Below are 25348 nucleotides of genomic sequence, written 5' to 3'. Positions count from 1 at the left end.
TCAAAATTAACTTTAACCTATTGACTCTGTATCAATAAAGCATTCAACTTTGTTCTCCATAAAGTCATGTAGTTAGTTAATTGATACTTTAATTATTTTAATTGAGTTATCATCACTCAATTCATGTAAAGAGGTAGAAAGTTCTACTCTAATCAACTCTTCCTCACAGGACCACTTCTGAACTGAAAACTCAATACACATTATTATCCTTCTTTACTTCTTACTTGTCAACTGAATTCCATAATCCAATTAGGCAACCGGGTATCAAAGAACTTAAGTTTGTCTCTAACATAAATCCCCATTCAAAGGATTGCCTAGGATGGGTGTAAGATATGTTTTCAGCCACCTCTCAGCTGATCCCTTATTAATCTTCAAATCCTTGGTAAACAAAGGTATCTATGGTGATATTACAGCTTTCAAGCTCCTGATGATGAACTTATTTTCAGCCTTCAAACCTAGCTCCTTTCTCCATTCCAATCTTATTACCCTAAATCAAATCTTTATTAAAACTAATCAGGCTTTTATCTTCAAAAAATCTTGTGTTGAGTTGCCTCCATCTTTTTTTCTTGGGTAAAGGCAACCCAGGAAGGGCCTTCAGTGTCTATGATGTTGCTGTTCACAGCTGTTTTTGATAGGCCTAGTACCACCTTGGGAACAGAATTTTTGTGTGCTGAAGGTCGGACAGTAGCTCTTATTCTTGACTACCTTAGGTAGTTATGCTGTGCATTTTTTAATTGGTGTACCATGTCTGATTTGTCCCTGATATCTCTGGAGTTTTTCTGAGAAATGGACCAGTTATGCTGCATCAACTTATTAAAATACATTTTAAGACTTAAAAAAAAAAAAAAAACTCATCGGGACCACTGAACTGCTACACTAACTAGCTTTTCTACTAGTTACTAGCTACTTTTAGTTCAGAAGTCCTTAAACTTTGAAACAGACCCTCTGGAAAGGAGGTTTCAAAACATTTCAGATCATTCACATCTCAGTAAAAAAAAAAGTCTGTATGCACTCACAACATACACACACTTATGTATTCATAAATTATGTGTCTGTTTCATTTTGCTAACGCATAATATATATTTTTTAAACATACAAAAATAAATTTAAAAGGTGAGGTAGAAATAAATAAAAGTTCGAATGTTTTTTTTCCTGAAGCCCACTGAATCATATCCTTCTGCCCCAGGGTGGTGATTAGATGCTTCTCAAAAGTCTATCAGTTCCTACATTTTATATGTGCACATAAGCATTCAAGTCATCTTGACCTCTTAGGTTAGGATCCAGAGAATACATCACTTACACTGCCCCCAGACTGATTTTCCTGAAACACAGATCTTATCCTGATACTACCTTCCCTTTCCCAAACTCTGTGACTGTTCAAAAGATTATATCCTTTCTTCTTTGGTTAGTGAACATTTTCTACAAAATCTGGGGCCAAACTCTGCAGCCTTACTTCCTTGTAGGCCTGCTGAATCCACAGAAAACACCCTTTCTTCTAGTGTACTATATATGGCACATATTTGTGTCATTTTCTACTTATGAAGGAGACTACCAATCATATTTAAATAATCCTGGAAAGAGCTACCATTTATTAAACACTTATTCTGGGTGACACACGTTCATTATCTTACTCAATTCTCACAGCACTACAGGATAGGTATTATTATCCCCAATTTACAGAAGAGTAAACTGTGTGTCAGAAAGTTATTATATTTTACCAAAGATCACACAGTTGAATTCAAAGCCAAACCTTGAATTCAAAACTCAAAACTTGGGCATGTTACCACTGCACTCACCTGTTTTCACTCCTCAAGTGCCCTCTCAAAGGTAAAGCTTATCCTGATGCCCCAGCACCCACCCTATTCCTCCCCAGCAGCATGAGAAGTTGTCTGCCCTATGTTACTTGGCACTTTGTTCACACATCTAAGCACTTACAATACTGTATTTGAGTATTTTATGTGCGTCTTCTCTCCCACATTATTGTAAACTACTACTAGAAGGTTAGGAGTGTTTTAATTGCTATTTCTGGTTCATCTATCTGGCATTTAATAAATGTCTACTGACACTCTTACAGTAATATAGTACATTAATATTTGATTGTGAATTGAGGAAAATTTTCTTTTTAAACAAAAATTGGCCAGTGTTCTGATTTTCATATTTCTGTTTCCAAGTTCTTATGACCTAGGGAACCAGATGTTACCAATACTTGGGACCATCTCTCATCCAAAAGTAGTGATAGAGTGAATAAAATATTTTTGGAAGAAATTTAAAATCTGAAAATTTCCTCAAACTCAAAGATAAAAATAAAGAGTTGGCACATCATCTAATACTTATAATTCTAAAAAATCTCCTATTTTCAAGGAAAAATACCTTAAGTGCCTTAGAAAAGACTATAAATGATACCACAGATTCTAGCAGAGATTATGTAATTTTACAATATTTTAAGTGTGGATGTGGAAATAATCACACAAATCCAAATCAAGGAATATTCTGAAAAAAAAAAACAAAAAAAAAACAAAACTGGCCTGGACATTTAAAAAATGCCAGGGCGCCTGGGTGGCACAGTTGGTTAAGCATCCGACTTCAGCCAGGTCACGATCTCGCGGTCCGTGAGTTCGAGCCCCGCGTTGGGCTCTGGGCTGATGGCTCAGAGCCTGGAGGCTGCTTCCGATTCTGTGTCTCCCTCTCTCTCTGCCCCTCCCCCGTTCATGCTCTGTCTCTCTCTGTCCCAAAAATAAATTAAAAAAAAAAAAAACACGTTGAAAAAAAAATGCCAATGACATGAAAAACACAGAAAGCAAGCTGGTGAACTGTTCTAGATGCAAAGAGACCAGAAAGACATGAATAAATGTAATATATAGGAGAGCTACATAGGACGTTATTAGAACAGTTAGGAAAAATTCTTCAATTTCTTTAGGTTGAAAAATATAGTTATTTAGGGGAATGTCTGATCTTAGGTGAAATACATGTTAAAGAATGTTAGTTAAGGAAGTGGCTCATTTGTGGGGAGCCTGGGTGGCTCAGTCAGTTGGGCATCTGGCTCTTAACTTCAGCTCAGGTCATTATCTCACAGATTATGAGTTTGAGCCCCACATGGGGCTCTGCATTGACAACAAAGAGCCTGCTTGGGATTCTCTCTCTCTCTCCCTCTCTCTCTGCCCCTCCCCTATTCATGTGTTCTGTTTTTCTCTCAAAATAAGTAAATAAACTTAAATAAAAGAATTAGCTCACTTCTGAGAGTAATTCAAAATTGTTCTAAAATAAGATAAAAGCAATAAAAGAAAAGAGAGAAAGAAATGGAAAGAAGGGAGGGAGACAGGAGGAAAGAATGGACGGAATGGAGGGAGAGAGAAGAATTAATAAGGATTAAAAAAGAAATGTTTAGAGAGATATATAAAGCAAAAAAGGCTAAATGTTAGCAACTGCTAGATAGAGGTGAAATGTATATGAGTTGTTATTGTACTATCATTACAACTTTTATACAGGTAAAAATAAAAAATAAAAACCCAAGGAACAATAGAGAAGATATTACTAGTTATCTATATCAACCATGGAAGAAACTCAGTATTATATGTGTGCATTACTCAGTTTCGAGCAGCATGAACATCCAATGGTCTGCAGCAAAATACACAGGATACAGAATAAATCCATCTGATGGACAGTTTTTAATATTAAGATTCAAACCTTTTTTAAAAGGTCTGCCAAAAACCAAACTTTTCTGACTTGACACTGTTAATATTGAACTCAACTTTCCAATGGTAGGTATAAGTTACAATGATTTTTGTACCCATTCCTGGTGTCCAATTCTAAAGCAATATCATCAGTAAAGAATATAATGTTCATGCCATTTTTATGGCCCATGGACATGATCTCATGTTTTAAAGATGTTAAAATGGTTATTCTAAATATGTTAAATGGGAATTAAATAACATATTCTAAATATGTTAAATGGGAAACATGAAATTTTACATATGATTCAAATGTAAGCTAGCCTACCAGGGAAATTGTTATTACCCATTTAGACTAGTATTACCATGTACTAGTAATACCATATACTTATTTTTTAGGCTTTGCAGAAAGAATCTATTCTTAATTTTTATAAGTTGGTTCATGCTAATTTTTCTATCATGGTATTAAAAGCCAATAATACTCCCATGAACTAGGTTATTCTTGACTATGGTTGCTCTAAACATCCAGATACTCACCTAAGAAATCAAGAAATTCCATTTAAATGAAGTATACTGGTATATGATTTATATGACCTTATGAGAAGACTAACAGCATCAAGCTTCACCCAGGTTGGGTTTCTCCTTGGAGTCAAACTGATGAACAATTGAGCAGTCTGGAATGACCAGAATGGACTGATGTTAAGATCAGTGTATCACACCTGGGGCAGATACCATAGACACAGTATTTGATTGCTATATCTTTGAGAGTGAAACCTCCTTAAGAATTAATAACTTATTGGTATATTATTAACATCAGTCTGTTTATAGAACTAGAAATCTCATTCTATTTCAGCTTCTTAAAATTCTTATTCAGCAAAAATAGACACTGAATAGTCATAGCAAAAAAAAAATAAAATTGAAAAGTGATAGCTTTCAACATAAGAACATAAGCTAAAGCATACATTTCAAATAAGCAAAAAGTGTACTAACAGGTAAGTAGCCAATTACACTGCCACCACTGCTTGATATAAAATTAAAATTCAGTCTGGACTTGTCCCACAGGTTGTCAGCTAACAATATCAAGTGTGTTTATGGATAAATTTAGCTACATCTTTTCTTTTATGACCTTGGCATCTATTTCCAGATAAATATCCCATGAAGAATCTGTCTTTGAGTGATTTTCTAATGATTAAATATTAGTAGAACATTATAAATCATATCACTTGAAACCCCTTTAAAGTAAATGATATATGTATGAATTAAAATCTGTTGTATATATAAATGTATATAGGATCTACATACATGTTGGCAAGATAAATAGAAAAGTTAAGTCCAATTTGGCTGTATAAAGCGTCAGAATCATAACCATAACAAATATTATACATGCCTTCCATTCATGAAAACATTCTTCTAGGATTACCAGTTAAACCTTTTTTATTTCCAACAAAATTACTTTGTGATATTGCCAGTAAAGAAAAAGCTTAACCTTTGGAAAAATAGGAAATGCATTTTGCCAAATGAAGTTTTCTCAAAAACAAACATTCAAACAAAAGAAGGGGTTAAAAAATACAAGGCTTTTGGTCTTTTGTTTTGTTTTGTTTTGTTTTGTTGCTATTCCCACCTACAACAATTAAGAAAATATTTACACAAAGGTATATTTCAATAGTCCTCATGCAAAGAGAATATACAACTATTTATTTGCCTTTCAGAATTTTGGAAACTCAACCTTCTTTAAAAAATTGAGTTATACCCTGAGTACATACCAATGAAGTTTCATTTGAAGAATTAACCTCAGTAATAACGTGGCAAGATGGGGTAATCAGGATGAACTAATATTTAATTTCAATTTATATGGATGAAAGGCCATGGACTTTAGATCTTGCCTGACCTGGGTTGAAATCATATTCCTGCTCTGACTAGCTCTGTGACTTGAAGGGTTCTGGTCACCTTCTGTCTAAGCAGCCTAACTGGATCTAAGAACCATGGAGTTTTGGTCACAGCTCCTTGGTGATATAAAAATATATATACACCTCAGCTACAGCATACTTCTGATTAATGTGAGGACAGAAAGAGATTTGAGAAGTCCTCAAAATCAGAAATTATTTCTGAAACGACACTGCAAAAAGATTATTCCACTTGATTATGTTCATCCTGGGTTAGGAGACTTGGCTTCTAAACTTTTAGGTATAAAAATAGTGTTTTTCAGAAATATAAAAGAACAAAGGAAGTTGTATTCAAGATGTATCATGAGGAGCCAGCAGAGAAGTTTTCCATTGCTTCTTCATTTTTAAATAAAGCATGTGCAAGGCTGACTTCTCCATAATGAGATTAGTTTGGGAAATTGTTAAATGTTCTCATTTCCTTGCCAAAGAGCCCTCAGAAATTCACAGCTCATTAGAACCTTCACAGTAGTTAATAAACAAAGCTTGGTATTATTACCTAATTAAAATATATCTCATTTCAACATTTTATTACCCACCATTAAGATTCTTCTGCTACAGAGGTTACATAAAAATTATTATTCTGCTTTCTTTTAATTGCAAGTTTCACAGAGTAGTTCTTTCATACTAAAACACATAGAAATTGCAGATGGAAAGTCATGTCACCCAATCTAAATTCATTCAAATAAGGCCTGAAACACTGTTCTGAATGTAAGATGATCTAGGAAATCTACTTCAGAATTTGTATCTTAATATTTGCTTCTTTCGTATACTACTAAATCATAAATACAAATAAGAATTTGAATTTAAAATCCATCTATGAGGGCATTTTCTATACCCTTATTCTTTCACTAATACTTCTTGGCACAGTGGAAGGAGCATCAGAAAGGGATCTAAATGCTAGTTTTGGCTTCTGCCATCTCGCGAAACTTTGACAAACTACTTATTCTCTTTGTGCCTCAGATTCTCACCTTTAATATGTTTACAATATCTTCCTTGAACACTTCACATGATGTTTACAAGGATAAAATGGAATTAACTCATAAAAATCAATAATTAGCTTTTATTTTATAAATTTTTTCTTATGTCTGAGAGGTGGCATAATGGGTCCTAAGAATCAATCCCACCCACCACCACTCACTGAGAATGGCCCAGGAGAAGGGGTTCCTAGTTTTGGGTGAGAGGACATGATTAAGGGAGGTCAAGTAAGTGAAGACTAAAAGTACACACTGCAGGGGCACCTGGGTGGCTCAGTTGGTTAGGCGTCTGACTTCGGCTCAAGTCATGATCTCATGGCTTATGAGTTTGAGTCCCGCGTCAGGTTCTGTGCTGACAGCTCAGAGCCTGGAGCCTGTTTCAGATTCTGTGTCTCCCTCTCTCTGCGCCCCCCCCCCCCAACACTCTGTCTCTATCTCTCAAGTATAAATTTTTTTAAAAAATTATAAAAAAATATTAAAAGTATACTCTGTATTTGGTAAGTCTTGACCTCTGTAAAAGGAGTTCAGTAGGGGGAAGTAAGGTAGAAAGACAGAGACTATAAGCTGGATGGCAGCATTTCCTCCAAAGGTGTGAAAGTGGTCAGGAGGAGCCAAGGCATAGGATGGATGCTCTGATGGCCTGAGTGTCAAAACAGAAGGAACTCTAGCGGCACTTGGGTGGCTTGGTCGGTTAAGCATCCTATTCTTGATTTCGACTCAGGTCATGATCTCGAGGTTTGTAGGATGAAGCCCTGCATTGGGCTCTGTGCTGACAGTGTGGAGCCTGCTTGAGATTCTCTCTCCCTCTTTCTCTGCCCCTCCCTGACTCACGGTTACTCTCTCTCAAAACAAATAAACATTAAAAATAACCAGAAGGGACTCTTAACAGTAGAACACAGGAGGGAAAAGCACTGGAGAGCAAGGAGGACTCTGCATTTACCTCCACCACCCATGCATGTAGGCGAGGGGAGACTACATGATCACCCTCCACTTGGCATTACTCAAGGGAATTTGTTATCAGGTTCCTTTTGAAGCAAAGGGGAGGAAGAAGGATTCCCTCAACAGCCTGAGAATATTGTAGAGACTGTTTATAATGGAAGGAAAGTTTGAAAAGGCAAAATGTGGGAAAGGAAACAGTGTGTAAGAGAAAAATAAACGTGCATTTTGAGTGGTGGTAATGAACAGTATGATGAAATGGACTCAAATTTCTGAAGTGGATGAGGCAGCTTCAAGGCTGTGACTGTTTGAAGCCTGAAGTGTTCTCAGGCTTGCTCTGATGAGAAGCCAGCAGTCTGGGGGATACACTGTGGCCTTCATGGGCTGAGGGCCCTGAACTTCTGGGAGTAGGGTGATACTTGCCTATAGTCTTGACAGAATTCTTTGTTAAATGTTAGCAAGAAGTTATAGGGGTACCCTCAGAAACGCAGGGATTAGGTGTTCTTAAGCCCCTCACATGGTGGTAGACCTAGCTATTGTACCTGGTAGTTAAGAGAACTCTAGCCTCTCTATTGGGCATACATGCAAACTTTGGACTCCAGCCACAGAAGAATGGGCTTTGGGCCTGTAACACTTTTCACTGAGAGAGAAAGAATCATCACAGCCTGTGGTGGATTGACTTCCTTATTTAAGAAAATCTCTTCCTATATCAGACTCTCTTACTCTTTTGTTCTGCTTAAGTACTTGAGTCAATGGCCCTCGGGCACACACCCAGTTTTCTCTAGGGGAGGTGGGGAGTGATGGGATATTTCCACTGCAGCATGAAGCAGGGGATGTGCAGCTACATCACCCTGGACTGCTGGCTGCAGAGTGGATGCCCTGGCCACAGGGGACCAACGCAGTGCAAGGCTCTGGATACTGCACACTCTTTCTCTCCTCCTATTGTCTATTCTCTGGGAACAACAACCATACACTGGTCTCTTTTCTGGGTGGCACTTATGTGCCTTTAACCTTGGCTACTCTACAGCTAGGTCACCCAGTATATGTGAAAGACTCTCAGTGGATTAGTCATGACCTAGACATTGACATTTCTGTTTAGCAGAGCATGTTAAATTGAGAGGATCATGGGTGATTTGTTTTTAAATATTGACATTTAATGATTATTTAGATATTTTCCAGCTTCACAATTCTAATAACACTCCTACTTACATAAATAGATAAAAGTGACAAATTGACAACATGTATGAATATAAAATAAACACTATACTAAGAGTGTAGTAAGATCTACCCATGTCACAGTCGCAGTTTCATTAACTATTAGCCACAAAATCTCAGAAAAGACATTTATGAAGTTTTTAGTTTCACTTTCATAAGCTTTAAGTCATTTTTTTTGAATTAAAGGATCTATCTCTAAGATCCTAAAATGACACGAGATGTCTCCCTTGACCATATTTTTTTTCACCAGTTACAATTTCAATTAAGTTCCATGAGGTAATTTCTATAGAACTTGGTGAATTCTTCAGAACAAAAAAACAGAAAGTTGTATGAAGGCAGGGATATGTGGTCTTGTTCTCTGCTGTATTCTAAGCATCAAGCTAGGATGTTGAGTGAACATGGTGACTGCCTTAGGGAGCTCACAGTATAGGGTGGGTGCTTGTCAACATCACATGCTGTCAGAACCAACTCAGAAAATCTAAAACATACGGTCACTGCAACTCTAGGAATCCTGTGATGTAGAGTTGGTAATTCTTACTCCCACAGGAGCAAAACAAGATGTGTTCCTGAAATCCCAGCCAAAATGCTTAAAGTACATTCCCAGTAGAGTGATGTCATAATATTTAGCACTATACTTCCTACAGAAGTAACTTCCATTTCCTGATCTAGGAATCCAACTACAGAAAGGGACTTCAGGGGCACCTGGGTGACTCAGTCGCTTAAGCCTCTGACTTTTCGCTCAGGTCATGATCTCACAGTTGGTGAATTTGCGCCCCGCGTCAGGCTTTGTGCTGACAGCTCGGACCCTGGAGCCTGCTTCGGATTCTGTGTCTCCCTCTCTCTCTGCCCTTCCCCTGGTCATCTGGTCTGTCTCTCTCAAAAATAAATAAACATTAAAATTTTTTTTTAAAAAAAAGATACTTCAATCAGCATATTCTCAAGGAACTACATAAAGGAACTTTAGGAAAATAACCCATCTGTCAGTTGAAAATTGTATATTGCCTTCTGAATTCACCATGCTTTCTCTTTAATTTAATATAATATCAACATAAATTACTCCAATGTAAAGTAGAAGTAATTCCAAATATTTATTTTTTATGATTTTTAAGATTCGCATCAAATATCCCTTTTTTAACAAGTGTAAGAAGCCAAATTGACTTCCCGTAAAGCCCTATTTATAAGCTTTAAGTGTTTACAATTTCATGGTTTCAAACGTTTATGATGCTCTTTCAAAATTTTTTTTTTGCCTTAAACCATTTTTTCAATTAACTGATGATGTGCTTTATTAAAAACTCAATAACTGAATCTCGGAAGCAGAGACCGTGGCACACTATATGACATTTATGATAAGGGCATAAAGTTGTTTAAGTCCTTTTTGCCATGTAGAAAATTATTTTTTTATTATTGGATAGTTTGTAAGTTTTTTCAAATAATGCGGTCATTAGGTCAAGTATAACCATTGGAAATTCTGCCTCTAATAAAGGCTTTAAAACCACATCTTCTTAATAGAGATAAGGACTTTTATCTACTGAATAATATAGTCCCTGGTGCTTGTTGACAATTTTTCAAGTAAACTACTCACTATGAGAAAATTTTGTAGGAAGAAAAACAATAGTGTATTATCTAAGCAACTTTCAATCAAATATGAAATTAAAGCCTCTTTTCATAGACATGCAGCTCAGATTTCAGCCATTTTTTTTCTTCACTACCACTACATTATGTAATGTGGATATCATTTAATATGTAAATATGTATTAGGCAATCCCATTTATTATAAGGGATCAGAAAGGGAGAGAATGTATGACTCTGAGACGCTAACAGAATGAAATAGGAAAATTGAAATATCCACATATCAGATATTTGAGATTTGTTCTAAAGAGGTTCTCGAGTATAAATAAGTAACCCAGCTATTTTCTACAGCCTCGAGAAGGGGCAGTTTCAGACCATTAAATACTTTCTACATCTCAGCCCACATACAAATCTATTCCGGCAACATTAGAGAATTCCAAACCCTTCTTTCCACACACTTCCTAAGATCTTAGAAATACCCTGCCCCTTCTAACAGTGCATAGTGAAATCCAGAGTAGGAGAGAAAATCTTTGACCCTTTCTCTGGGTATTACTGTGCCTCTCCTCCCATTCATACCTTGGTTTTTCATTTCTTTCCTCTTCAGGCTTTTTATTCAACAAACACTAAGTATCTACCATTTCCTAGATAGCTTGTACATTAAAGATACATGATAATACCTGCTCTTGGCCCCAGGAGAGCTTTCAATTTAAAAGGGTCACAAATAGAAAAGGGATAAGTATAGCCCCACATGAGAAGTGCCAGGATGGGCCTGTTTAGAAGAAACTAACAGGCAGAGAGAGAGATTCTCTCAATCAAACTCCTGACAACTAGAAGGTTTCATGGGGGGATGCGACGTTTTTGATCGGTTTTGAAGAATGAGGAGAAATTAAAGACAGGTAAAAAAAATAAGAAATTAAAAAGAGGAAAATGAGGACAAATATATTCCATGAATAGGAATATGCACAACATCAAGGAGACATAAAAGTGTATTCTGCTTTCAGAGAACTCTAAGTATGCGATCATCCTGAAAGCAATGAAACCTTGGAAATACTGGCAGGAAACAAGATGAGGGAGACAGCAAGGGATTTCAAAGGGCCTGTATGCCAGACTCAGAAGTCTAAACATCAGGATAAAAGCTATGAAAATCAATTAAAGGTCTTAAGCGGACTAGTGACATAATCACAGTTAAGTTTCAGAAAGATTACTCTTACAGCAGTGAGGAGAATAGATGGAAGAGCTCCAAATAAAGATTAGGAGACCAGTTAAGACAATTCTGTGGTAATCCAGGCAAAAGTAATAACAATAATAGCAGCTAACCTTTATGGAGCATGCATTATGTGCTCACTTCTGTTCTCAGTGCTTCATATGCATTAGCTCATGCAGTCCCACTATCACCCTACGAGGCATGAACTGCTCTTATTTTTATTTTAAAGATGAGTCAGCTTAGGATATGAAAAGGTGATAAGTAACATGCCAAGGTCCACATAATTTGTAAGCAGCAGAGCTGGGATGTGAACCTAGGTTTGCCTAGCCTGTGATTTCATTATCATGTGTCTGACCTTGAGGAAAAACACTGGAAATGTAATGAAAGAAATATATGCAAGAAATACTGGTGTTTTAGGAATCTGGAATAACATATCAAGAAAGAATTAAGTGAAATAGGCTCCTCAGAGGTCTTTTTACATAAAAAAAAAATGAGGACCTTCCTAAAAAAAGGAGTTCACCCTAGGAGAATAGAAAGTCAAGGTGTAACTCTGACTCAAGGCTAACAGGCTTAATCAACATTCTCAACTAATTGGTTGAGAAAACCACTAGGTATTTATCACTTAAATTTTCCTCTGGTTGACTCCCTAAAGAATAGAGGGAAAAAACACATCTTCCTCTTCTTCTTCATAGAATATGCAGGTTCCAGATATTGACCCCATTGACTCGCTCCCATGCAGTAGTATAAGCAGCAGAGTAGGTGAGAGAAGCAGGGACGCAAGTCCCCAGAAACTGGCTACAGTGGTCTTGTGAAAGACTGTAGAAGGATGGTCAGAGACTGATGCACAGCTCTTCCCTAGCTAGAGGAAGATGATTTGGGACTCTTCCTGAGCACTAAGTGTAGCATAGTACAGAGTGAGTCCACCAAAACAGTCACAAAGGATTGTAATTACCTCCCCCCTGGACCAAGTCAGAAGAGCCTGTTCATTTAGGTTTTGGGGAACATGTCTGTTCTCTCAGGTAACTCGAGCATCAATGGTGCATAAAGGACTGGAAAGAATAAATGATACCCTAGCCTGGGCAGTTAGGTCATCCCATATGCATAGGATGGAAAACATGGGTCGTGTCTTCTACATGTGCTGTTCCTCCAAGAAAAAGCCCAGAGATGAGTGAAGGATCACAGAGGTAAACAGAAGTCTCACTTCCAGATGCTGAGAAAGGATAGGTGATGTAAGTGAAGACTGTCATCTCGAGAAATAATCTATTGTTGGCAAAACACAGCAAGTATTTGAGGTACTACCAGGGCATTCTTTTTCTTCTACAGCCTGGCATGCCAGGAGAAGGTGTCATATCCACAGTCTGTCCCTGCATCTGAGAGTCTGTCCCCAGAAAAAAATGTTGGAGTAGCCCAGGCAAAGAATTTTTCATATTCTTATCATTCCAAGTTGGGTTCTCAGGTGAGGCACTTAGAGAAATTTCAAATATCTTACTGGAAACAGAATGAAGCAGAAGTCTACCCTATTAAGCCTACATTCTATTTATCCTAGGATTCAGCTATCTGTGGGTTTATCTGGAGGAAGTTGTCATAGTTGGCCAAGGGTCTAATTAAATGAATGATCAGGGAATATAGTGAGGAAGAAAAATACTTTAGGAGAATGCTAGTACAACAATCACCAGACATGCAGAGGCAGCGATGGACAGCAACAGTGGCTAGCTGTCATGATCTACCCAGTGTCCTGGACAGTCAGGGATGAGCATTTATAGCACACTTAGTTTTGAGTTTCCACAGCCTTAATGCAAATCACATGAACATCAGTAATAGTAGCAACATTTTTGTAAGGCAGCTGCAGGGACCCTAGGGACTTCTGTAATATGATACTGGTGGCATAATTTACTGTTGATCTCAGAAGCAACTGAAGATATAAGGTAAAGATGCTAAATAACAGAATCTCAATGGGGTGACAAGTTCTTGAAATAAACATGAGATAACTACTGGAAATACCTGGAAAAGTTTAGGAAGATCTTGAGAGAGGTCAGAATTTCCAAAGATTAGACAGGTTCAGCGTCAAAGAAATATTGCTTTATGATTTATTGTGTAGTCTCAGAAATATATCTTATTTAGGAAGCAAAAACTGTAAGACTCATTGCCTATAAAAAATAAGTGATAGAGAATTGTCCAAAATGATTCCAACTCTTTTGCCTATAGGTAGATGATGATACTGGTCACCAAGAGAAAACACACAAGAGAAGAAGCAAATTTGGGGCAGGATGTGGCTGCCCCAAGGGGTGTGGCTGGTTTAAGAGATGATGAATTTAGCTTTTGACCTTGAGTTCTGTGGATTGTACAAGTGGGGACGTTCATTGTGGTGTATGTAACAGTCTTGATCTCAGCAGAGCAATCAGTAAGTTCAAATAGAATAAAAACAAAGTGATGCTTGGCTTTGCTGATATATATTTGGTGGATATGATAAGAACGTTCTTAATGGAGTGGTGGAGGTAGACCAATATTTTTATGTGTGGAGGTGTGACATTTTGGTGAGGAAGTGTAAACTACTTTCATTTTTCTTTTCTTTTTTTCCCCTTCAAAATTCTTAACTAAGAAAGAAAAAAGAAAGATAAGACATAGGAAAGGTCAACAATGTTTCTTGGTTGATTTATTACAAGCGGAATGAGGGAGAGCTGGAAAATGAAAGAAATTCTATATAAAGAAATAGGTACTAACATCAGACAACTTGAATTTGGGGTGGAAACAAAAGAGAATTTTCAAAGGTATGGGCCAAAACACTAAGTCAATTAGGCCACTGTCAGAGGAAGGCTGCCAATGGTACTATATTTATTTTCCATATTTCAAGCCTGTTTCTGACTCACTATTTCTTCTTTGATAGGAGACATTAACATCACAGCTGGCCCTCAATGTAGAATGGCCCCTGTGCTTTGGTTGTTTAAAAGAACTGTGGCACAGGAGGCACGTGGGTGGTTCAGTTGGTTGAGTGTCCGGATCTTTATTTTGGCTCAGTCGTGATCCTACAGTCATGGGATGGAACAGTACATCATGCTCTGAGCTAAGCATGGGACCTGCTTAGGATTCTCATTCTCTCTCTCTCTCTCTCTCTCTCTCTCTCTCTGCTCCTCCCCAACCTGCATGCATGTGCTTGCTCTAAGATTAAAAAAAAAATTGTGGCACAGAGATTGAGAAAGCTTTGGAGGCATAGTTTATCTCTGATACCAGTGATTCTTAGATGGCAGAAAGCAAAGGAATGACCATCCTAAACATGTGGCACATAGTTACAAGAATAGTACATTGAAATGGAGAGATGTGGTAAACCAGTGTGGCTGATGCTGCCAATGCCCCATCCCTTACACCTTGGCTTGCTTGAGTGGTTTGGCAGTGGTAATACACAACTTTAATCCTGCTGACAATTTCACACCTCAAGTGCCCACATCTCTTTTCTTATCATCCTGTTCAGTTGCAAGGAGGCATTTCCTGGAGGCATGGGGGAGTTAATGAGCCTACAAAACCTTCATAAAAGGAGATTCTAGTCAATGCCCTGATGCCTCAGCCTGTTCACTGGTCTCTATGGACTGATTTTTCAGAGAGTCCTTGGTGAGATGAAGCCCACCTGCCCACATAGGTAAGTCACTTATGACAGAATGGGGGTCATTACGGCATGTGTTATTGGCTTCTCTTCTTTCCTCACCTCATTGTATCCAGCTCCTCATGTGAGCATCCTGGGAGCTTCCAAGTAAACTTCTAGTACACAAATACTTGTCTGAAAGTTAGTTTTGGGGCAACTCAGACTGAAAAACCTGGTAAGTTGTCTTTGGAAATCTATCTTTAAGAAAAAAATTGGCAAAATTATGAACAAAGATTGATTACTGTGATTTTAGTCATATGACTCAAATCTCCCTATCAGAAAGGTTACAGTAACACTGATATCTGAATCCCAATACTTAACTTATTGGCTCTTAGCTCTTACAAAATATTTTTTGAAAGTCCACACATCGTACTTTATGTTTGCTTCTAAATAGCTCAGGGCTGTCACCATCTGAAGCCTCTACCTTTAGCATTTCACTGGCCTCTGCAGTCCTGAGCTGAAGGCCATGCACTTGGTCCATCACCAGTGCTCACAATGATGCTGCTGTTTCTTCTCAGTAGCCTCTTATAACCAGGAAGTTAATGCTCCCCTCCTGGGTTATGCTCCATGTGGGGATATCCAGCAGATTTTCATGGGTATTACCTCGCTATCAAAAAATTACCAGTGGAGTCCCTCAGTTTAACCACATGGCTCTTCTTCTCCTCTCCAAGGCACACAGACTAATATATTAGAGCATCTGGAGTGTAAAAGATGTCCACACCATAATCATTTCATAATATAATGCATATCAAATCATCACATGTATACATTATACAATATTAAACATCAATTATATTTCAGTAAAACTGGGGTAAAAAGATGTCTACACCAGCTGTCACATTAAATCCAAAACCATGAGACCATGTTGTCAAGTCTGCTGAATTGCAAATACATTTTACAAATTCTGTTTTATGGAGCTACTCATCTCTATCTGAAGCCTAATTTGTTGACTGGTTGACATCCCATTCTTCCAATATATCACACACATGCACAACATACACATACATGTACACACACACACACACACTTGCATACACATGCACATGCAGACATACATACAAACTCACATGTGCAAGTATACACACTCATAGGTAAATATGATTCAAGGTTTTCTTTTGGAGTAATGTTATTGCCATCATATTTATTTATTTTTTTTCCTGTCATGAGGTTTCCTAAAATCTAAAATTACTGAATATAAATATTTTCTTGAAGCAAGGACTGTCAGTCTTTTTAATACTCCAGTCATATCTCAACATTTTGGCACACAGTCCCTATTAAAAAGAGAATGAAAAATAGAGAAGGAAGAGAGAAGGAGAGGGGAAGGAAAGAAGGAAAAAATGAAAAAAAATGAAAAAGAGCTAGAAAGAGTGAGAGAAACCAAAAGCCTCAAATATGGAAAATGATTAAGTAAACTATGGAATTACTATCCATTCGGTGGACTCTTAAAATATATTTTAAATGATATCTATAAAGAGTTTATAGAAGCACATGAAATGCTCATTATCATTTTAAATTTAAAAAAGATACAAAATATAATATAATCACAACTCCATTAAGTAAAGGCCTGGGGAAAAACCAAAAAAGATATGAGCAGTAATTTTCCAATTACCTTTGGGTTATAGAAATATTGTTCATTTTTCCAACGTTCTGATTTTTCTATAGTCGTCAATTTTCTAAATAAACTATATATGCATGCATGTGTGTGCATGTATACTTATGTACACACACTTATGTGTGTGCATGTGTATATTTGCATGATGAACAATATATATTAAACTTTGTTTTACCAAAGAGGATTGGAAACTGATGGCCTTTGGCATCTAAGTCCTAGGTCAGCACCTTGATAACAGTATGCTCCAGGGCACCAGTCCTCGTTTCCTTCTTTACTAGTGCTGTTTTGAGATCCGGGCTTCCATTTCATTTAGAGACTCACTAAGAAAGATGTGCAACCATGGTAGGTATGGAATGTAAGTGGGCCCCTTTTAATTCCACACTTCTCCCATTATCACAGCCCTAGCAAAGTAAGACAGGTAGGTCAAGAGTTTCAAAATGTTTCTCCTATTTCCAAACTAAAAACAGTAAGTGAGGACTGGGCAATAGTACTGATCTCTTTTACCAAACAGTACTGAGCAAAGGTTTCAAGACACATATTCGACCTACTTATTTCTTTGAATTGGACTGGAATCCAGAGATAAGAAATATCTGCTCAGATTAGAGAGGATATTTTTTCTCTCAAGTCAGGAACAATTGGTTATCTCTCAGGTACTATCTACAACCAGGCTCTGGGAGCACTTAGAGGTACACAGTATCCTCTCCAGAGGATTATACCAGGCCTAAGGGCAGATCCCAGGGGTACTTACCACAAGAATCAGGAGGAAGATCTGGCTACCACTGTGAACACACAATCCTCACCTCCAATTGCAGAAGAGGCCACAGGCACCATCTGTGTCAGGCACATCTTCGGAACAAAAGAAAGGCCAACTCCTAACTTTTCTTATGACTCACATAAGCCATAATATTTCAATTGGTCAAAACAATTTAATATATCATTTATAATAACATTCATTGAAGCAGAAAAGAGAAAGGCAGGGAGAGAAAGGGGGAAGAAAGAAATTTTCTAGATGTCAACTAAATATTTTTCCAAAGCATAAGAGCAATTAAAATATGTTTCTTTGTTGTTTGTCGTGGTGAGATGAATTCTCCCACATCACCCTTCAGACATCTTGAAAATAGCATTGGATTTAACATGGGATATTTTAATTCTTGATTAAGAGAACATTCTTCCTAAGGGAACTGAAGAGCTATGCACAGAGGCATTCATAAAGGTACTTCAGCCTTCCTTGAGTACTGATGACTGAATTGCTCTCATTTCCATCTTCTTCTGAGATCTATTTCTGTTTACCACTGAGGATGATGATATTTGTTTTTCTAAAGCATCTCTTCATTTTTGCTTCTTCCAGTTGCTTCTCTATAAAGCTTAAATGATAGGACTTTAAAAGTAATAATACTTTTTTTAATGTTTATTTTTTATTTATTTTGAGAGAGGGGAAAGAGGGAGGGAGCATGTATGTGCATGAACAAGTGGGGATGGGAAGAGAGAGGGAGAGAGAGAATCCCAAACAGGTTCCACACTATCAGCATGGAGTCCAATGCAGGACTCAATCCCACGAGCCATGAGATCATGACCTGAGCCAAAATCAAGAGTTGGCTGCATTACCAACTTAGCCACCCAGGAACGCTGTGATGTTTCTCTTAAAAAAATTTTTTTTTATTAGTTTTCTTTATTTTTGAGAGGCAGAAAAAGACAGAGTGCGTGTGGGGAGGGGCAGAGAGAGAGGGAGACACAGAATCGGAAGCAGGCTCCAGGCTCTGGGCTGTCAGCACAGAGCCCAATGCAGGGCTCAAACTCATGAACCATGAGATCATGACCTGAGCCGAAGTCAGACGCTCAACCGAGCCACCCCGGCACCCCAAACGTTACTCTCTTAAAAAGAAGGCGGCTTGGGGCGCCTGGATGGCGCAGTTGGTTAAGCGTCCGACTTCAGCCAAGTCACGATCTCGCGGTCTGTGAGTTCGAGCCCCGCGTCAGGCTCTGGGCTGATGGCTCGGAGCCTGGAGCCTGTTTCCGATTCTGTGTCTCCCTCTCTCTCTGCCCCTCCCCCGTTCATGCTCTGTCTCTCTCTGTCCCAAAAATAAATTAAAAAAAAAAAAGTTGAAAAAAAAAAAAAAAGAAGGCGGCTCTTCCACAATAAAAGAATATTGTCTCCTAATTTGCATTTCTGTGGAATTCCTTATATATTTTGTCACATTTCACTATATTCAAAACTCAAAACCAAGTCTATTTAAAGTTCACATTAAGACAAACTTCGTGGCCAGGAAACACTGAATGCTATAACATAATATTTAAAATGAGTTACCAATAGTCATGCCTTTTTTACACCTTTATTTGAACACTGAAAAGTTCTGGTTACAGAAATGCATTATATAGCACCCAAAAAATAGGATATCCCTATAGATGAAAGGAAGGTAAATTTGTGAGGAAAAGGTTGCTTCCAGCGCTTGCAAAATGATTGCTGGCTCAAGGCTGAAGCATAAATTTTAAAAGGTAGTGTATTTAAGAGGGCAGGAATCCACGATGATCCATAAAATGTATTGACACAAAGGAACACAGAACTTATGGTTCAAGTGAGAGGGATAAAAAACTGAAGAAAAGGACTAAAGAGGGGAAAAGAGTACATGAGCTCCTCAGAAATGTTCAGAATCATAGAAGCTCAAACTGCCAACTGTCAACCCAGGCTGTGTTTCTAAGCACACTCCTCAGTCAGTGTTCGAATGGCTCTGCTGACTGTTGCCTCAATCCTCCTTTTCCTGATCTCATTAAGTTGCTTCTGACCACGGCCCTTATAACTATGCTAAATAATTGACACGTCTCTTTCTTAGGGTCAACATGCTGTGTGTGACTGCGAACGATGCAGCCCTCTTAGTCACCCCTCACAGAGCTGTTCAATTTTTTTTAACCATCTCTTCCAGAAGTAAGCCTGACAGTTCCCTAACCACTATTATTACTCTTCTCTTTACTTCTTCCATTTTGACTGTAATTTTCTGGTAATGAGATCCCCCAAACAGAAGTATTATTTATTATTCCAAATGTGATTGCGTCTCTGCCCTGTAAAGAGGCATGGCTCCCTCCTGCTACCTAATGGGAGGCTTCCATAGGCAGCTCCAAAGTCATAATAACATTCTTGTGTACCATCACATTTCAGCCTCATTTCTAATTTCTTTTTCTCTATTACCATAGGTCTTTCTGACAGTAATGCTTCCAGGTTATTCTTTCCTTCTGAACATCTTGTTTTTAATTATTTTTCCAAGATAAGGGAGCCTCCTCTTTTCCACACAGAATTCATCTCCTTGTTTTTTATCCATTTGTCTTCTGTCATAAGAATTTTATGTTCAGAATTTTTGTACTCATCAGTGTTTGTATTGCTTTTATTTACAGGAACACTTGTGAAATAGTTTCATTTATTTTTAATTTCCTTCTTTCATTATATCATTAAAGCAAACGTACCAAACCTGAGGCTGTATCTAATGATTTAGCACCATTCCACCATTTCTGCTTAATACTGTACATAACCATAAAGACTTCAGGTGGTCTTAAACCTCTCATAATTTCCATTTGGAGTTTCCTTCCTTAACCAGGAAAACTATTCAGATGAATAAATATAGTTTAACAACAAATCAAGATGTTGTAAATACAAAGCTCAAGAATGAACATTCATGCTTCACCCCTGGAAGGTATGTGTATACTATTTAGTAAAGAAAAACAATCTTTTATCTCTCTTTTATTCAGGAAAAGCTTCACAAAGGAAGTGGAATTGTAAAGTCTGAAATAAATTATAAGGGATGTATTTATATGATATTGAAGAATGATTTTTAAAACAATCACAAAAAATATAGAGAAATGCTAACGTTTCTTTAAATTCTTGGTGAAATAAAGCAACACAAAAGTCACAGAATCCCAAGTTCCATTACAACTCTGCAGATAACTGAGTATGAACCTTTGATGAGTCCTAGTTTCTTCGTGGATAAAATGGGCATAATGTGTCCATATCCACAAGGTTGTTGTGAGGAATAGAAAATAATGTAAAGAAAGTGATTTATACAGTGCTTTGCACAATTCACTAAAAGATTATCTGTTCAGTTAATATAGAAAAGTATCTACTATGTTTGGCACTTGTATCTCAATCATTTGGTCTTGTTACTATTGTATACATGGTTCACTAAGATGAATCTTAGTTAATTCTGTATTCGTCATTTGCCCCATCACTTTGTTGTTTTTGTTTTTTTTTAATGTTTATTTATTTTTGAGACAGAGAGAGACAGAGCATGAACGGGGGAGGGACAGAGAGACAGGGAGACACAGAATCCAAAGCAGGCTCCAGGCTCTGAGCCATCAGCCCAGAGCCCGACGCGGGGCTCGAACTCACGGACCGCGAGATCGTGACCTGAGTCGAAGTCGGCCGCTTAACCGACTGAGCCACCCAGGCGCCCCCCCCCATCACTTTGTTTTGAAAAGTTTGTCTACTGCCAGCAGCCTCAGCTTTTACAAGTAAAATTTATGAGGCTCTTGAGCTTTTAGTTGTATTTGAAGTCTATTAGTTTATCTTATATCAATTTATATCATATTACATATAACTATATATCATATAATATCATATTACCTATCATACATTTTTACCAGCAAAATACTTTCTTAATGCTTAAGTGTCATGCTTAAATTACTTCAGGTAATTCCCCTTCTAGCAGGCTTTGATGTTACATATATATCTCACAGTAAACATTCCTTATTGATCATATTCTTTTAATTCATGTGTAAAGTCCAGAAAATCTTTTATTTTTAATGTTTATTTTTGAGAGAGAGAGAGAGAGAGAGGGAGGGAGGGAGAGCAAGTGGGTGAGGGGCAGAGAGAGAGAGAGGAGGACAGAGTATCTGAAGCAGCCTCTGTGCCAATTTGGGGCTCAAACTCCTGAATTGTGAGATTATGACCTGAGCCAAAGTTGGATGGTTACCCAACTGAGCCACTCAGGCGCCCCAAGAAAATCTTAATTATAACACCATTTGTTAATATTCCAACTTTAGACATGTGATGATGGATAAATTACTTCATCTGTCTTAGCCTTTGGAATATAAATATAGACAGATACATGATAGGTATATAATCTAGTCATATAACAAGTGTTCATTAAATGCCACTTATATTGAGATTTTTTTCATTTAAACTTGCCATCACATAATCTGGGTCACCTATGCTTTAAAACTAAGCATCATTATCTGATGTTTCTTTGTCCTTCACATGTTCTCTTGTATCTACACATTCATTTTGACCCCTACTGTTATCCATCACCTGGATGGACCCTCAGCCCCAAATGTCTAACTGTTGATATCAACGGGCTCCCCTCTGTTCTCTAGAACTCCAGCCTCTTTCTCATTAAATAACGGTCCTGCCAAAATAACCCTTATAAAGTTTTTGACCATGTAGCCCTCCTTAAAACATTCACTGTCTTCTGTTTTCCCAGAGCAAAATTTCCAAAATATATTCCACAGAATACTCATCTCGCAAGATGCTCCTTAGAAACAAGGGTCTGAGAGTACATTGGAAAACACAGTGCACTTATCTCCTACTTGATAATTCACAATGAAAGTCAATATAACAAAGCTTCCAAAAATGTAAACTCCTTACTTTCCAAAATTTTGTTCTCAGAATCTACCTTTACCATAAGATCTCTAACTTGCATATCTACTTTGGATTTGTGATGGGCTCACTAGAATTAATCTGTTCAAAACAGAACTCTTGACTCTTCTATTTCCCTTAACCCCACTCTTAATCATATATCCTCACTCTCTCAATTGCTCCATATTTGCCCCCAAGAAGCAAGAGAATTCATTCTTAGTTCCTCTTCTACTACTCCCTAACACATCTGAGCTATCAGCACCACCTCACAAATATGTCCTAAAACCAACCAATCACTTCTTACAAAATATGATGAAAACATGTTAACCCAAATAATAATTATCACACTCTTACACAATTTTAAGAGACTTCTAAAGATCTCTCTGCATCAACCCTGATCCTTAAAAGTCAATTCTCCACACAGAAGCTAGAATGACACTTTAAAAACACAAAGCATATCACGTTACTTCCCCATATAAAATCAGCCAGTAGACTTCTGCTTCTATTCATCATACAGTCACTGGAACTAGGCTAGACTTCCCACCATAAACAAATATAAAACTGGTCAAAAAAAGGTGAAACAACCATTTTTAGACATTGGATGATGTTTGTACTGGGAATACAGATTGAGATCAACACAAGAGAATAACATAAATGTTCTTTCTTCCCGAAGGTACTCTGAGTAAGCAGAGAAACTAGTCATACTGAGTTGAGGATACAAAGATTAGAAGTTCAGGAGACAGAGAACTGTATTGTAGGGCACGTTTCTAGAACAGAGGGATATATTCAGAAAAAGGGCTCCAAAAATTTGCTTAGGGTTGCCTTTGAGTCTAGTGTTAAATATTAATTTGTGCATGCACAGGATAAAGTTTAACAAGACAGAAAATAATAACTGGAAGTCATAGACTGAACAATTCCCAGAGCACACATAGGGCTGGGAGACATTCAAGTTCTCATCAGCCAGAACAAAGGTTGTGGTTAACTTCTGAGTTATGAAGTTATGAGATACAGAAGATCCATACCTTAGCAATAGGAATAAACTATCCTTAGACCAAAGGTCATTCTAAATATAACCTAAAATTATCTTTTAAGCCTAAGTATATTAAAGTCATATACATACAACATAAGTGTCTGTCAGAACAAAATACACCACTCTAAAAAAATTCAGCACTCAGCAATGTAAAAATCACAAAGCACAACATTTAATAAAAGTGCTAGATATGAAAATAAAAGGCAGGAAAATATGGAAAATGAGATCCATAACTAGCAGTCAGTAGAACCAGACGCAGAAATAAGATGGATGATGGAAGTAGATTATGGAATTTAAAGGAAATCATGAATAAAATCAAGAGAGAAGAGGAAGATATGTAAACAATCGTGTAGAATTTCTACATGTGAAAAATGTAATATCTGAAATGAAAAGCTCATTGAATGGGATTAATAGTCAATTAGACATTGCAGAAAAAATATCAGTGAACTTAAAGACTTAATGAAGAAAAATTTCCAAAATAAAACTGTTACTAAAATTTTAAAAAGAAACCGAGTCTCAGTGACCTCTGGGAAAAATCACTGACTGATATTTGAAGTCCCAGAAAGAGAAATGAAAAGGAAGATGTCAGAAAAAAAATATTTGAAAAATAATGACTGAAATGTTTTAAATTCCATGAAAACTGTATTTTCTCAGATTTAAAAGACTAAACAAACCGCAAGAGATGAATAAAAAGAAACTACAAGACACATCAGAAATAAAATGCTGAGGGATGCCTCGTTGTCTCAGTCAGTTAAATGTCCAACTTCCATTCAGGTCATGATCTTGCAGTTTGTGAGTTCAAGCCCCGCATCAGGCTATCTGCTGTCAAGTGCAGAGCCCACATCGGATCCTCTGTCCCCCTCTCTCTGCCTCCTCCCTGGTCATGTCTCTCTCTCTCTCTCTCTCTCTCTCTCTCTCAAAATTAATAAGTAAACATTTAAAAGAAAAAAAAGAAAGAAATTGCTGAGAACTAGTGATAAAGAGAAACTCTTAAAGCAACCAGAGGAAAAAGACACTTTGCATAAGAAAAATAAGGAAATAGTGAACTTCATACCGAAAAACAAAAGACAAAAACAAAAACAAAAGCATGAAAGCCAGAAGACAACAGAATGACATCTTTAAAGGAATGAAAGAAAAACCTGTCAACCTAGAAATCAATATAAAATGAAAATATCCTTTAAAAGGGTACTAAACATAAAAAAAAACACTTTTCAGACAAATGAAAGCTGAGAGACTTCATCACTAACAGATCTGCACTATAAGAAATGATAAAGGAAGCCCTTCAAGTGGAAGGAAATAATATCAGGTAGAAATTTGTATCTATGAAAAGAAATAACACAAAAATGATCAGTATGTGGGTGAATAAAAGCCTTTTTTTCCTTGTTTTAAATTCTTCTAAAACCAGGAAAATTCTAATGAGATCTGTAGTTAATAGTATCATGCCAATGCAAAGTTCCTGGTCTTTAAAAAAATGTCTTATATCAAGTAAGATGTTAACATTCAGGGAAGCTAAAAGGTTATACAAGAAATCTCTGTGCTATTTTCTCAACATTCCTATAAGTTTAAAATTAGTTCAAATAAAAAGTTAAACAAAAAGATAAGTTTAGTCTTTAAAACAAAAATAATGACAATGTATTTTGGTGTTTATAACATGTAGAAATAAATAAAGGACAACATCAGGACATGGATCTGTGCTGTTGCAAGTTTCTCACATTAGATTTAAGAGGCAAAATATTTGAAGTAGACTGTGACAAGTCAAAATGCATACTGTAAGCCATAGAGCAATATCTAAAAAAATAAGTGAATAAAGCAAAAAGCAATAGCTAGATGCAAACAGTGGAGATAAATGAAATACCAAAAATATTTAGAATTAAAAAAAAAATCAGTCAATCCAAAAGAGAGTTCAGGACAAGAGGGAAAAAGAGAAAAGGTAGATATGGGGAAAA

The sequence above is a fragment of the Neofelis nebulosa genome, chromosome 6, assembly GCF_028018385.1.
Source record: "Neofelis nebulosa isolate mNeoNeb1 chromosome 6, mNeoNeb1.pri, whole genome shotgun sequence".
NCBI lineage: Eukaryota > Metazoa > Chordata > Mammalia > Carnivora > Felidae > Neofelis > Neofelis nebulosa.
Note: the sequence above shows the minus strand (reverse complement) of the source record.